The 12,488-nt window shown below is 59.7% G+C and overlaps 1 long non-coding RNA gene across 1 annotated transcript; it reads right to left on the bottom strand.

Annotated features, from left to right (window-relative positions):
* Positions 1-751: 751 nt before the first annotated feature.
* Positions 752-8,886, bottom strand: LOC139079879 (uncharacterized). The gene is made up of 3 exons (XR_011533865.1): positions 4,520-8,886; positions 2,051-3,589; positions 752-1,071 (listed from the first exon to the last, which is right to left on the bottom strand). It is a non-coding gene; the product is annotated as an uncharacterized lncRNA (long non-coding RNA).
* Positions 8,887-12,488: the final 3,602 nt, after the last annotated feature.

Here is a 12,488-nt window from a genome sequence, read left to right as displayed (position 1 = left end):
CAGTGCTTTGAGGGTGTGAGCTGGCAGAGCAAGATCTGACTCCCAGCTCCTCTGACACGGGCAGGTGTCCCCTTAGGGCCCTGGCCCGGCCAGCACTCACCCTTGCTGCTGGGCTGACCTGGATGACTCCACTTTCACACGGGGTTTCCCCGGCAGCTGTCCCTGTGGCAAGGAGCCTGACCAGGAAAGTCCCAGACCACAGTCGATGAGGAAAAGTTGGCTCCAGGCCAGGCCTGGCCAGGCAGTGAAGCCCTGCAGGAGCTGCCGAGGCCATGGGGTTCTGGCTCCGGCTCATCCCAGGCACAGGGAACGTGGGGCCTGTCAGTCCCCCACAACACCCGCAGGGACCACAGGGCCCAGTCACTCCTCTGAGGTGGACCGGCCTCCTCTGCGCCGTGCTCATCGCCCTGCCTCTGTGCTGCCCGGCCCTCTGCTGTGTGGTGACGTGCAGGGACGTGGGGGTGGTCCACGGTCCACGGGTGGGGGTGGAGAAGTCTGGAGGGGAGGGAGCCACAGCCGCATGTGGCCAGAGAAGGGCACATTGTGGAGGCGTCCCAGGGCAGCTGAGGGGGCCAGCGAGGGAGCTGCACCCTGACCTGATTCAGAATTGACAGACCGGAGATGATGAGAGCAGATCCCTTCTGGTCCATTCCATGATGGTGTTCAAATTCTCTACGGTGCTCTCACACCAGGTCCTGCCCGACCCGTGCACCCCCGGAAGGCTGAGTGAGTGGACTGTGGCTGTCCCAGCCTGTGATGGCAAGGCGGGAGGTGCGGCCGAGGTGGGGAGCCGGGCGATGGACAGAGTCGGGGCTGTGTGGCAGTGCTCCAGAACTCCAGAAAAGGGGGCACAGCGCAGGTCATGCCCAGACACAGACGGCTGCGTGTTCCTGCGTCCCCGCCGGCCTGAGGATTCCAGAGGGAGCACACAGTGGCCGGGGGACTGTGGGTGGGACACAGGTGAGGAACACAGGATCCAGGGCCTCCGTCGACTTCCCACTGTCATGTTCTCGTCGCTGTGAGACAGGCCTGCCCTGGGGTGGGGTCACAGTCCTGAAGGGAGCTCAGGGTCTGAGGAGAGAAGGGGAGGAGGGGGCACCTGGGGCCTGCAGGGCATGGAGAGGGTGCAGGGGCACTGACCCCAAGGGGGCATGGAGGAGAGGAGAGCCACAAGATCCAGGGAGCTTGGGGGCGGAGGGCAGCGCGCCCAGGCTCGGGGAGAGAAAGCCTGGGACACCGTCACCCCTGCAGATGCCGTCATCTTGAGGGGCTTAGTTAACACCCCCATAGGCTGTCCCATTGGCCGGTCCACTGACACTCAGTCTGCCCCCTTCTCTGTGGAAAGCATGTACCTCTGAGTTCCTTGCTGGCCAGCCTGCCGGCTGGAGGCTGCCCGACTTCCCGTGTGCCTCCTCTTTCCTGGTTCCATCATCCTGCTATAGTGGACTGACACCCCTCTCGCTCTGGTCCCTGTGCTGGGGATCAGGGTCCCTCTAGAAATGTGGAGCCCACATGGAACACACCTAGGTTCTCCTGAGGTGACCCCACTCACCAGAGCCCACTCAACGACGGGCACTCACTCAACACCCTCCTTCTGGGCCCTGGACCCTCGGGGTCCTCTCTGGCCACCCACCCACATGCCCACCCTGCTTGGGGCCAAGCCCCCACTCCTACCCAGGGGCCAGCTCTCTCCTCGTTGCTTCTTCCAGGAAGACTCTGAAATTGGTGTCTCAGCCTGTGGATGGGCTGTGCCTCAACAAACGTTCCCAGGTCATCTCAGACACACCGTAGTGAGAGCCAAACTCCCAGCATCCCTCTGGATCAGCATCAGCACCCCAGCCCCTGCCTCCTGCCGGCCGGTCTCAGCCCCGCTGACCTGCTGGCCCACTCTGCCCACCCCTCACCTTGGCTGCCCTCCACAGGCGGCCAGGTGACCCTCTAGATGCCATTTCACCACGCCCCTCCCTGCTCTGACTCCTGGGGCTCCCCAGTGCCACCAGGTTGAGCTCTAAGCCCCCTTGTTCAAGTCCCATGACCTTCCTGTGCTCACCTCCAACAGACTCCCGGCCCCCAGGACGGCTCTGCTGCCTGTCGTCTGTCTGTCTCCCTCCTGCCTGTGTCCTTAGCTCCGTCTGCACCTGGCTGGGTGTGCCCTTGGCATGGGGTGGCGTCCTCTTGCGGGCAGTGGTGGTGGACACCTGCCACGTCTGGATTTGAGCAAAGCCTATCCCGTTCCTCGAAGGCCACTTCCTGACAGCCCAGCCGTGTCCTCACGTGCCAGAGTCCACGGCCTGATGCCTTCCGTGCCCCTCGCCTGCGTCACTCTCCTAACTGGCCATCAAGCCCCAAGCACCTCAGGAGAAGGAGCTTCTCAATTCGCCTTATTTCACAGGTGGGGAGGATGAGGCCCAGAGAGGGCAGCTTGCTCCAGGCCACACAGTGCGGAGGACGGAGCTCATTCAGAGCGAAGCGGCCCTGCTCGGCCCCCCAGGGACTGTGTGCAGCTTGCGGGGAGTAAGCACAAGCCACTGGCCTGCTCCTGCTGACACGAAACCAGGTCGGGTTCCCCAGAGGCAGGTGGCTGGCACTGGATGGGCAGCTGGGGGACAGGGACATGCTGCCATAGGATGCTGGCTTGATGCGGGCAGGAGGACGGAAGCCCAGGGCACTGTCTGGGTCTGCCGCATCCCGAGGGTGAACCCCGCAGGGACCCCAAGCGGCCACAGGAACACTCCGTGCGGGCAGGGCCGGCTGCATGCGCCGGAACAGCCCACTGGTCCACAGAGCCAGGCGAGACACGCTTGGGTGGCGGCATGGTCACTTGCCCCGTGCGACCAGGCATTGGAGCATCACATGAGAGCACAGAAAAGGCACCAGGAGGGGACACGGGCTGAGACCCCACGCGGCGGAGCCCCTCTCTTATCTGGGGTGGGGGCCGCGTGTGGTACAGTACCTTAAAACACTTAAATTTTCAAAATATTTTCAAGATTTGAAAGAAAAAAGTCTACGTGCAGAGTGTTATTTTTGGTATTTCGAGGAAACGGTTAAATTTCAAATATTTTTCGTTTTGATTATGCGCCCCTTCAGGGAGGAGAATCCTTGCAGGCGGCTTCCGAACGTGGTTCCGGCTGATGCTCTTCAGCTGGCCTGCGCTGCGCACCAAGGACGCAGGGAAATCGCAGGCTCCCCCGGCGCCTGGGGCTGAGGCTGACATTGCGAAACCGAGTCTTGTGGGACAAAGCAACTGAGTAATAGAGTGAAGTTCTTAGAAACCGAGAGTTTCAGTTTAAGAAGAGCCTTCCTAACGCTGCGTCTAAAAGGGAAACGGTGTCCTCGTTCGTTTTTGTGTACGTTTCCTATGTATTCTATAATCTAGGCTGGTCTCATGGAACAGCTCAGAGAATGACACCAGCAGCATCTGACCATGCCGGGGTCTTGGTTCTGAGATCCCGTTCCTGACCAGAAGGCACTGGGGCAAGGGCCCATCCCAAGCCCGAGACAGCGGAGCAGAGGGTGAGGCTGGAAGGAGGTGGCGCGTGGAGACGGGAACCAGTCAGAATGAAATCCCAGCAGCTGAATTTTGGACAATCTGAGTGGCAAACAGAATAATGGCTGTCACTCATCTTAACACTTTGAATGAACAGAAATGCATCAATCCAGAGATAGATTTTCTAAAAATCTAAAGCTGAAACTAAACAAAAAAAGTAGAAGAGACTGGGCCGAAGGGGAAATAGAGGGAGGTCTTCCTTTACAGAGCGTTGCCGTCCACGCAGAGGACCGAAGGGCGAGCAGCGTAATCTGCAGCCCCCAGCATGGTCACTGGCTTCTCCTGGGACCATCAGAGTGGTGGATGCCACCAGGAAGGGTTCCTGGGTGCGGGGGTATCCATCGGGACAAAGTGGGGCAACCCATGTCACTCAGGACTTGCCAAAGGGGAACCCCACCTGCACAGTGGAGGGTCCTAGATGCCCCTCGCCCAGCAGGCCGAAGTTGGGGGGCCCGATGTTGGCCACCTGCCTGCTGATGAGCAAGCACACAAGCCACCAAGGATCTGGCCGGAGACGTGCGACTCAGAGCTCAGCGGGCCTCCAGCCCAGGGTTCTCGGCCACAGAGCTGCTCACGTCAGGGGTGGGGTACCCCAGGGTGTGGGGGCGCCCCACACATCGTAGGGTGTTAACAGCACCCCCCAGAGTGACAGCCACAAACATCTCTGGACGTTGGTAAACATCTCCTGGGGGCAAAGTTAAGGTTGGCAACGGCTACCATAGACCCTACCTCCAGCAAAGTGGGCGTCGTCAACAAAAGAGTCTGGACTGAGAGGCTGGGTGCGAACCAGTGGGGAGCCTGGCAGCCACTGGGATGGTTGGGGATGTTCAAAAGGGTGTGGAGAGCAGACAGGACTCTGGCACATCCTGAGGGTGGCGAGGGGACACTCTGCTCATCCCAGGAGAAGTCAGCTGATGTTGTTAGCACCCAAATGCCTGCAACTTGCTCCCAAAACGACACATGGACACGTACCACGCATGTCGACGTGGAGAGAGGTAAAGAAGGCACATGAACCACTTCTCGGGGAGGGTGTGGGCGATCCTCCTGTTCTTCAAACTGGAAAATCCTGAACACTTTCCACAACACACACGCATTAGGATGGGAGTACCCAAAAACAAAAACAGAAACGACAAGAGTGGGTGAGGGTGTGGAGAAACTGGGTCCCTGTGCAAGGCTGGTGGGAATGTCACACAGCACAGCTGCTGTGGAGAACAGCATGGTGGCTCCTCAAAAATTAAAAATAGAATGATCACACGATCCAGAAATTCCACTTGTAAATATACACCCAAAAGAAGGGAAGCAGGGTCTCAAAGAGAGATTTGTACAGCAGCACTATTCACAAAGCCAGAAGTGGAAGTGAGCCAAGTGTCCACCGACCCACGAATGGTTAAGCAGAGGTGGTCCATCACACAATGGAATAGTACTCAGCCTGGAAAAGGACTGAAATTCTGACAATGCTGCAGCGTGGATGAATCTCAAGAACGTTACACTGAGATAAGCCAGTCACAAAATGACAAACACTGTGTGATTCCACTCATATGAGGTCCCTTGAGGAGTCAAATCTATAGAGACAGGAAGTAGAACGGTGGGTGCCAGGGGCTGGGGTCGGGGGGGGGGAGTTAGTGTTCAATGCGGACAGAGTTTCAGTTTGGGAAGATGGAAAAGTTCTGGAGATGGACAATAGTGAAGGTTGCACAACAATGTGAATGTACTTAGTGCCACTGAACTGTACACCTAAAAATGGTCAAAAAGGTAAATTTTACATTGTGTACATTTTACCACAACTTAGGGAATACTGATTCAAAAAAGTTTTCACAACACCACATTGGGGAAAACTTGCAGTGTTCTGGACCACAGCTTCTGGCATTCAAGCTGACTTCTCTCTTGGACTCCAGGGTCCTTTCTGGAGAGAAATCCCAGCCACAATGCCCTGCCTGGGTGACCACACAAAGCGACCTGCGAACAGGAGGTCGGGGGGATCGGGTGAAAGAGGAACTGATGCCCTGGTTGCTCCTGTCCCTGGGCCACCAATGGTGGGGGACAGACGGACTTCCACTCTGTTCTCTGGAGGCTGAGAGCCGCCGGCTCCGTCGTCCTGAAATTTGGGCCCCACGGCCCACGAGCCTCCCAGCACTTCCTGAATGTCTTCTGAGACTGTGGCCTCAGACTTTCAGCTCTGAGAGGGACTGACACTGTGGCCTGGGACATGCGGAGCCAGCAGCCCCGAGTTCCGGGGTGTTCCGGGGTGTTCTGGGGGTTTCTCTCCACTTCTCTCCAGGGCAGCCTCGTGGTCCACCCCGCGGCCTGGTTTGGTGCAGCCTGTACGGACCCCTCTGTGGGGGTGACTTCAGGTCGGAAAACAGAAGTTCCAGAACCCCACATTCAAAGGCGCCCTGGTGGCCGGGCCCGGGTCAGGGGTCAGGGAGAGCGCGCTGCCCTCTGGATAACTCTTTTTATGGGCCAGGCTCTCTGCGGGGTCTGGACTTGGGAGAGTTTCTGGGCGCAGGTTTAGGCAGCAATAAAGGTCCCTGTCTGGCAACAGAGAAGGACAGCGTGCTGTCCAAGTTCAACACCCCAGGGACAGACAGGAGGTCTCGCGCTGACGTAGGCAGCGAGGACCCAGCCGGGACCGTGGGGAGGCGGAGGATGAGGTGGGGCCTGGACAACAGTTTGCCTGCCCCCACACTCATTCGGCCGTTATCACACGGAGAATGTGCTGAGAGCAATCAGGTCCCCCCCTGCCTGCCTGACCTGCGATGCCACCTGGAAACAGATGACGGAGCTGCCCTGTCCTGCTTGTTGCTGGTGGCATCCACTCAAGTCTCTCGTTCTGGGGTCAGGCCTTTCCATGACCAGGGCTGTGCTCCTGCTGGGAGTCAAGTCCTTCTGGCTGGTTCTAGAACGTACTGGAAGAGCCCCTCCCTTCTGGTGAATCCACGCGGCTCCTCCAGGGACACTGCACCCGAAGCCCGCCCTCGAGGTGCAGGTGGGCACCTTCCATCCTCCGCGTGGGGACAGGGGCTGCTCTGGGATGGGCTCCCAGCCTGGCTGTGTCATCCCATGTCTGCCTCCATCATAACGTGCTCTCCTCTCTCCCTGCGTGTTTCTTATAAAGGACACTTGTCACTGGATGGAGGGCCGACCCCGGCCATCCAGGATGAGCTCCTCTCAAGACCCTTAACTTAATCACATCCGGAAAAGCCCACTTCCAAAGAGCCACATTCTGTGGCTCCAGGTGGACGTACCTTGTGGGGCCACGGTTCAGCCCCCACAGGATTTGGGTACATTCCTCCCACAGAAAAGCAGGCACGCTAGGGTCACGCCCACTGTGGGACGCAAACACCAACCGGTCACACGAGGACCGTGCCCTGCACAGCAGCCTCCCTGGAGATGTGGGGTCTCTCAGCCCCCAGACAACAGCGCACAGCCGAGGGTACCTCACTCGGATGTTTATGATGCCACCCCTTTAGTTAGCTCTCAGGACAGCTCCCTGGGCGGGTCTCCAGGGACAGTATCTGCACACGATGCAGGAGAAAGCGGGTCAGAGGGGTCTGCGACCCTGTGAGGCGCGGCCCCCTCTGGGAGGTCTGCGCTGGGCCTGCGACCTCCTCCGATAAAGACGCCTGTTCAGCTCTGCTTTGCCTGCTTCCTCGTCTGCGCGCTAACATCCGCACGGGAAGGGCTGCCTGTCCGGGATGTGCTCCTGGACACCAGACCGATGCCCCACAGGAGGCCAGGCTTCGGAGTCGGCCTTTCTGGGCTGACCAAGCTCTCACCCAGCCCTGGGGCACCAGGAGGCCCTGGGTGTGAGATGAGGGACAGGACTAGAGACAGCAGCCAGACCAGCTCACAGCTCCTCAGAACCAGTGCCAACCACTGGGCTTGGGACAGACACTTAAGAAAGCACTTGGAGCCGCCTCAGCCCGCAGGCCGGAGCCCACAAGCAAGGATAACCCAGCCTTCCCTGGCACAGCCCGGAGGGAGCCTGCAGGAGAGCAGTGTTCTGACACTCGTTAGAATGGTGAGGAAGACTTTACCCAGGACCTCGGCGATCGGGGAGACAGGCCACCTCAGCTCCACGGACAGCGGGGACAGTGGGGGCCACGGCCACGGGCTGGGGGCGTGGTGGAACAGCACTGAGAGGAGATGTCATGCGGAGGGGGTTCTGGCTCCACCGACCCAAGAGGATCCTTGCTGAGAGCGGGCAGGTGATCTGACACCTCGGGGGGCACAGGGCGTGCGAGTTTGATCAGCTCTTGTGACCACACGTTGGGGGGGATTCTTTCCCACCTGACTCAGCAGGGTTCTTCCTACAGCTGGACTCCGCAGGGATGGGCTCGGGAGCTCCCACAGGAGGAGGGCGCAGAGGATCCTGGCTGGTGTGTGGTCAAGGAGAGGGCCTTTGTTCAGCCCCAGTCACTTGGTCAAGACATAAGGAGGAAGGGCCTGTTTAAAAGGCTGAGCACAGTGGGCAGAGTTGACGCTGGAATATGGAGGCGGTAGGGTGTGCGCAGGGCAGGGGGCTCCCAGGAAAAGGAAGCGGGACCTGTAGGCGGGGAGCGAGGAGCTGAGCCTTCCCTCAGTTGTTGGGCACCATGGTTTGCCGAAGCTTCCAGGAGAAAGTCTCACGGGAGGAGGTGACACTGAGGCCGAGGGCCTGGGGCAGCCACCTGGACCCCCGGAGCCCACAGGGAGCCCTCCAGCACTGAGCCCCTTGACGAACCACAGCACTGGGAGCGGTCTGACCTGCCTGACATCAGCAGTGAGGGCAGGGCTGTGACAGTGACTAGAGGCCTGGAGGTGGCCCTCGCCTGCCTGTGGGCCACCTGGCCCCTCCTGCCCTTGTCACCAAGGGCCCAGCCCACCTTCCCAGAAGCGCCTGCCTCCACTTACTGGCCAGTTGCCTGTTAAGAGAACGTCTAGTCAAGTGTGCCCAGAACCCGCTCCCTCTAGACTGCTACAAAGAAGGTGGGGACCCTCCACCTAAGAGGCACCGACCCCCAGGGCAGCCCACCGGGTGGTGGGAGAGGGGTAATGTGTGTGGGCACGCCCACTGCGAGCCCGGCCCCAGCAGAGCAGCCCAGGAGCGGGTCCAGGAGAAGGGCCTGTCTCTGCAAAAGCCCCCGGCCCAGGCTGTCGGGACTCTCCCGCCACGGCCCCGGGGACGCCCAGCCCCAGGCCCCACACTGGGAGGGCCACTCCTGGCCCATCACATGGGAAACATCACGAAAGAACGGCTCCCATGGTGGGAATCTTCCTACACCGAAGCTTGGCTGCAAAACGCTCCTCTCTCTGATTCTGTAACAGTTTCTGAGAAAACGCCCTGAGGAAAGAGTCTTAGAGGCCAAAATGTTCTTCCCAACACTATTTTAATCAGGAAAAACTGCAAACAACCCCCAAACCCAGGTCAATGAAATCACAGGGTGGGAGACAGTTTACGTTAATGCGCCTTGAGAAAACAGCCCGCGGCCACTCAGGAGCTGGAGTGTCCAGGCAGGAAGGTGGGAGGGGCTGCGATGGCGGCAGACATTCAAACATGCTCACTTGCACACACAGGGTTGTTAGAAATGTGTACGCTGTTCACACGTGCGCGGAAACCCCGCCAGCACTGGGCGGCTGCGCTCGGCGGCAGGATCAGAGGTGAAGCTTATTTTTGTTTTCTCAACTTCCAGCAGCTCGGCTCTGCCGCTGGACAGTTACCATGTGGTTGAACAGTAAGTGTGACGGCTCAGCTCGCAGAGGCCCCCGGACACTGCTCCCCACGCTGGGGCCAGAACTGGGCCCTTCTCTGTGGGACCCTGGGAACCTCGTGGGGTAACTGAGGGCTTTTCCTTGGGGAAGGACCATCTCTGTGTCCAGCAGCGCAGCAGTGCAGCGGGCAGCACCTCCCCCACCCCTAGGCACACACCCACCTTGCGCCCACCCTCGGGGCCTGCAGACCCCCGTGACCCAGCGCAGCCTCGGGGGAGGCCGCAGAGGGGAGCTGGCAGCCTCACACAGAAGCAGGGCGTTAGGCGGAGCCCCCTCCTCAAGACCGAGGCCGTGAGTCCTGACGGCCTTGACCGCGGCCAGCGAGGGGCTGCTCAGAGACTGGGCCGGAGGCCAGCACCAACTCTCCTCACGGACACCCACGAAACACACCTCAGGGGACCCACATGGTCCTGGCATCTGTCTCGGTTTCCTGTTGTCGGCCTTTGCTGGGAGTGCCGGGGAAGAGGGCGGAGAGCCCGCTGAATCAAGTGCTAATCTCATCAGGAAATACCCTCAAGACACACCCACAAGTAAGCCTTAATCTGGGCACTCCACGGGCGCAGCTGACACACATTAACCATCACATACAGGGTGCCAGCCAGTAGGACGGAGGAGGCTGGGGGAGGCCTTGGCATCTGCCCTCCCTCTGGCACAGCATGGGACCCACAGAGGCTGCAGCAGTGCTCCTCTCTCTAATGTGACTCATTTGATAAAGGACTGACCTTTCACAGCCATGTAGCACCTTCAATAAAAGCCGCTCCCTGGCTGGAAATCCCCCTCAAAATCCCCTACAGGGCTCGGGAGACTGACTTCCTCTGCTAGGGACCAACTTCCTCTGCCATCGAGTCACCTGCTGGAGCTCCAGACCCGAGTGCTGGCCCTGCCCTGCAGGGGCAGCCAGGCAGGTGCCCAGGGCTGCAGGAGGGACTGCACTCTCGCAGACCCCTCCAGGCCTTGTCCTCTTGCGCCCCAACCCACCCCCGCGGGGCCTCTCGGCTCTCAGGCTCCAGCTGCCAGCACTGCGGCTCCCAGAGGCATCTGGGAACCTGTGTCCCAGGACTGAGACAGACGGGGCGGAGGGAGGAAGCCCACCCCTCACCCTGCAGGGAATCTGGAGGCAAATGCACCCTCCAGAGCCGGGGCTCCCGATCACCTGAATGCTGTCTGCTTGCCTCCCGCCCCTCACCTGTCCCGGACCTGCGTGCCCCTCCTCCACAAACCACGGACCCCGTCTCAGGGGGCTTCTCCCTGACCTGCGTGCCCCTCCTCCACAAACCACGGACCCCGTCTCAGGGGGCTTCTCCCTGACCTGCGTGCCCCTCCTCCACAAACCACGGACCCCATCTTGGGAGGGGCTTCTGGAACATCAGGCTAGGGCAGCCAGCCAGGAGCTCAGGCTCAGAAGAAGGAACCCCGGTGGGCACAGTGGGGTCACATCCCAGCCCTAGCAGGCGGACGCAAGGGGACAGTCTGGGTGGCTCTGGGAAGAGCATGGTCATCGGCAGCACTTCTGGTCACTGGCCTGTCCAGGACTGTCCTAAGTACCCAGGGGACCAACCGATGAGGAAACGGGCAGCACATGCTTCGGGCCCTGGCTGTGGGCCCACAGCGGTCAGGGAGGGAGGAATCTGAGACCCAGGCAGCCTCTTTTTTAATTTTGTCTGAGGACCAACTCAGGAGGGTCTCTGGGATCCAGAACCCACATACCCAGAGTGCACGAGTCCTAGAGGGGGGCAACGGGCTGCTGGGCGCTGCCACAGCGTTGGGGTTGACAGGGGTCTGGAGCTGGTCTCTGCTGGCAGCTGCACGGCACTGTGACTGTCCTTGCCGCCACTGAGCTGTACATGTTAAAACAGCTAAAATGGTAACTCTTTTGTTACATGTATCTCACCACAGTTAAAAAAAAAACAATCTGTGTACCCCCTGAAACTCTCTCGACAGGGCAAGCCAGAGCCTTCACAGCCGTGCGTCCTGGGCTGTGCGGGGCCAGCGTGGGGTGAGGGCCCCCGAGGCTGTCCTGGAGGGCGGCCTCAGAGTGCCACTCGAACGAGCTCTGCTCTGTCAGGCGTGCGCCACTTCACCCAAAATGGTTAACACCTTCACCTTCAGCTTCTGCATTGACTTAAAAACAAAAAAAGATGGTCTCATAGGTTAAACTGTGTCCCCCAAAAACCCACAAGCTGAAGGCCTGACCCCAGCACCTCAGAACGTGGCTGCTTTTGCAGATGGGGTCTTTAAAGAGGTGCTAGAGGTGAAATGAGGTCACCGGGGTGGGTCCTGATCCAATCTGACTGGGGTCCTTATGAGAGATGAAGACACAGACATGTACAGACAGACAGCCACGTAAGGGCACAGGGAGAAGATGCATCTACACGGCAAGGAGAGGCCTCAGGAGGAACCAGCCCTGCCCACACGTGGATCCCAGTGAGAGAATGTGGTACTTGCTGCGGCCGCCCAAGGACACTAATCCAGATGGGGTCCTAGTTTCCCCCAAACCGTCCTGTAATCCCAGTGAGTTAATGGCATCTCCCCCAAGCCGGGAACGGGTCCCCTTGGGCTGAGAGTCCAGGTGGCCCTGCAGGAGCCCAGGGCAGGTGCTGGGATGCACCGTGTGCACAGAGCCCGCGGTGGATGCGGAGACTTCCGGCGGCACGACTCACAGAACTTCCTGTTTGGGGCCAGATCAGAAGCACCCTGAGATGCTTGATGAGAAATATTTCAGTACTTCTGCTATTTGACCTCAGCCCAAGCCAGGAAGTCCAGGCAGGCATGAAAATGAGACAGAAAATACTAAAGAGAACATCTAACAGAGTGACAAATGATCTTACTGGAAGAGAATTCCATAAATTCTTTCTGAGACCCCCGCTGCACTCCCACGCCCTCCATCCCCGGCAGGAAGCCCCTTTCCTCCTGGAGCCAAGAACTAAGCTGCTCTCAGGGTGCACAGGTCCGGGGGTGCCGGCGTGCAGAACGGGAAAGTGAGGGGCTGGCCATGGGCGTGAGCGGTGGTCTCCACGTGGGGAAACCATCAGCAGTGACTAGAGGTGGAGCTGCCAATCAGGTGAAGGACCTGGGTGCCTACTATGTACCATGAGGGCCCCACGGCCCCACATTCTTGGTGGCAAAGGCAGGGGCTGGGCCCGCACCATCAAGGGGCCTCCAGGAGACTCGAAGCAGGACATGATCTAAC

The sequence above is a fragment of the Equus przewalskii genome, chromosome 27 (assembly GCF_037783145.1).
Source record: "Equus przewalskii isolate Varuska chromosome 27, EquPr2, whole genome shotgun sequence".
Lineage (NCBI taxonomy): Eukaryota > Metazoa > Chordata > Mammalia > Perissodactyla > Equidae > Equus > Equus przewalskii.
Note: the sequence above shows the minus strand (reverse complement) of the source record. Positions and strands in the feature narration are given on the sequence as shown.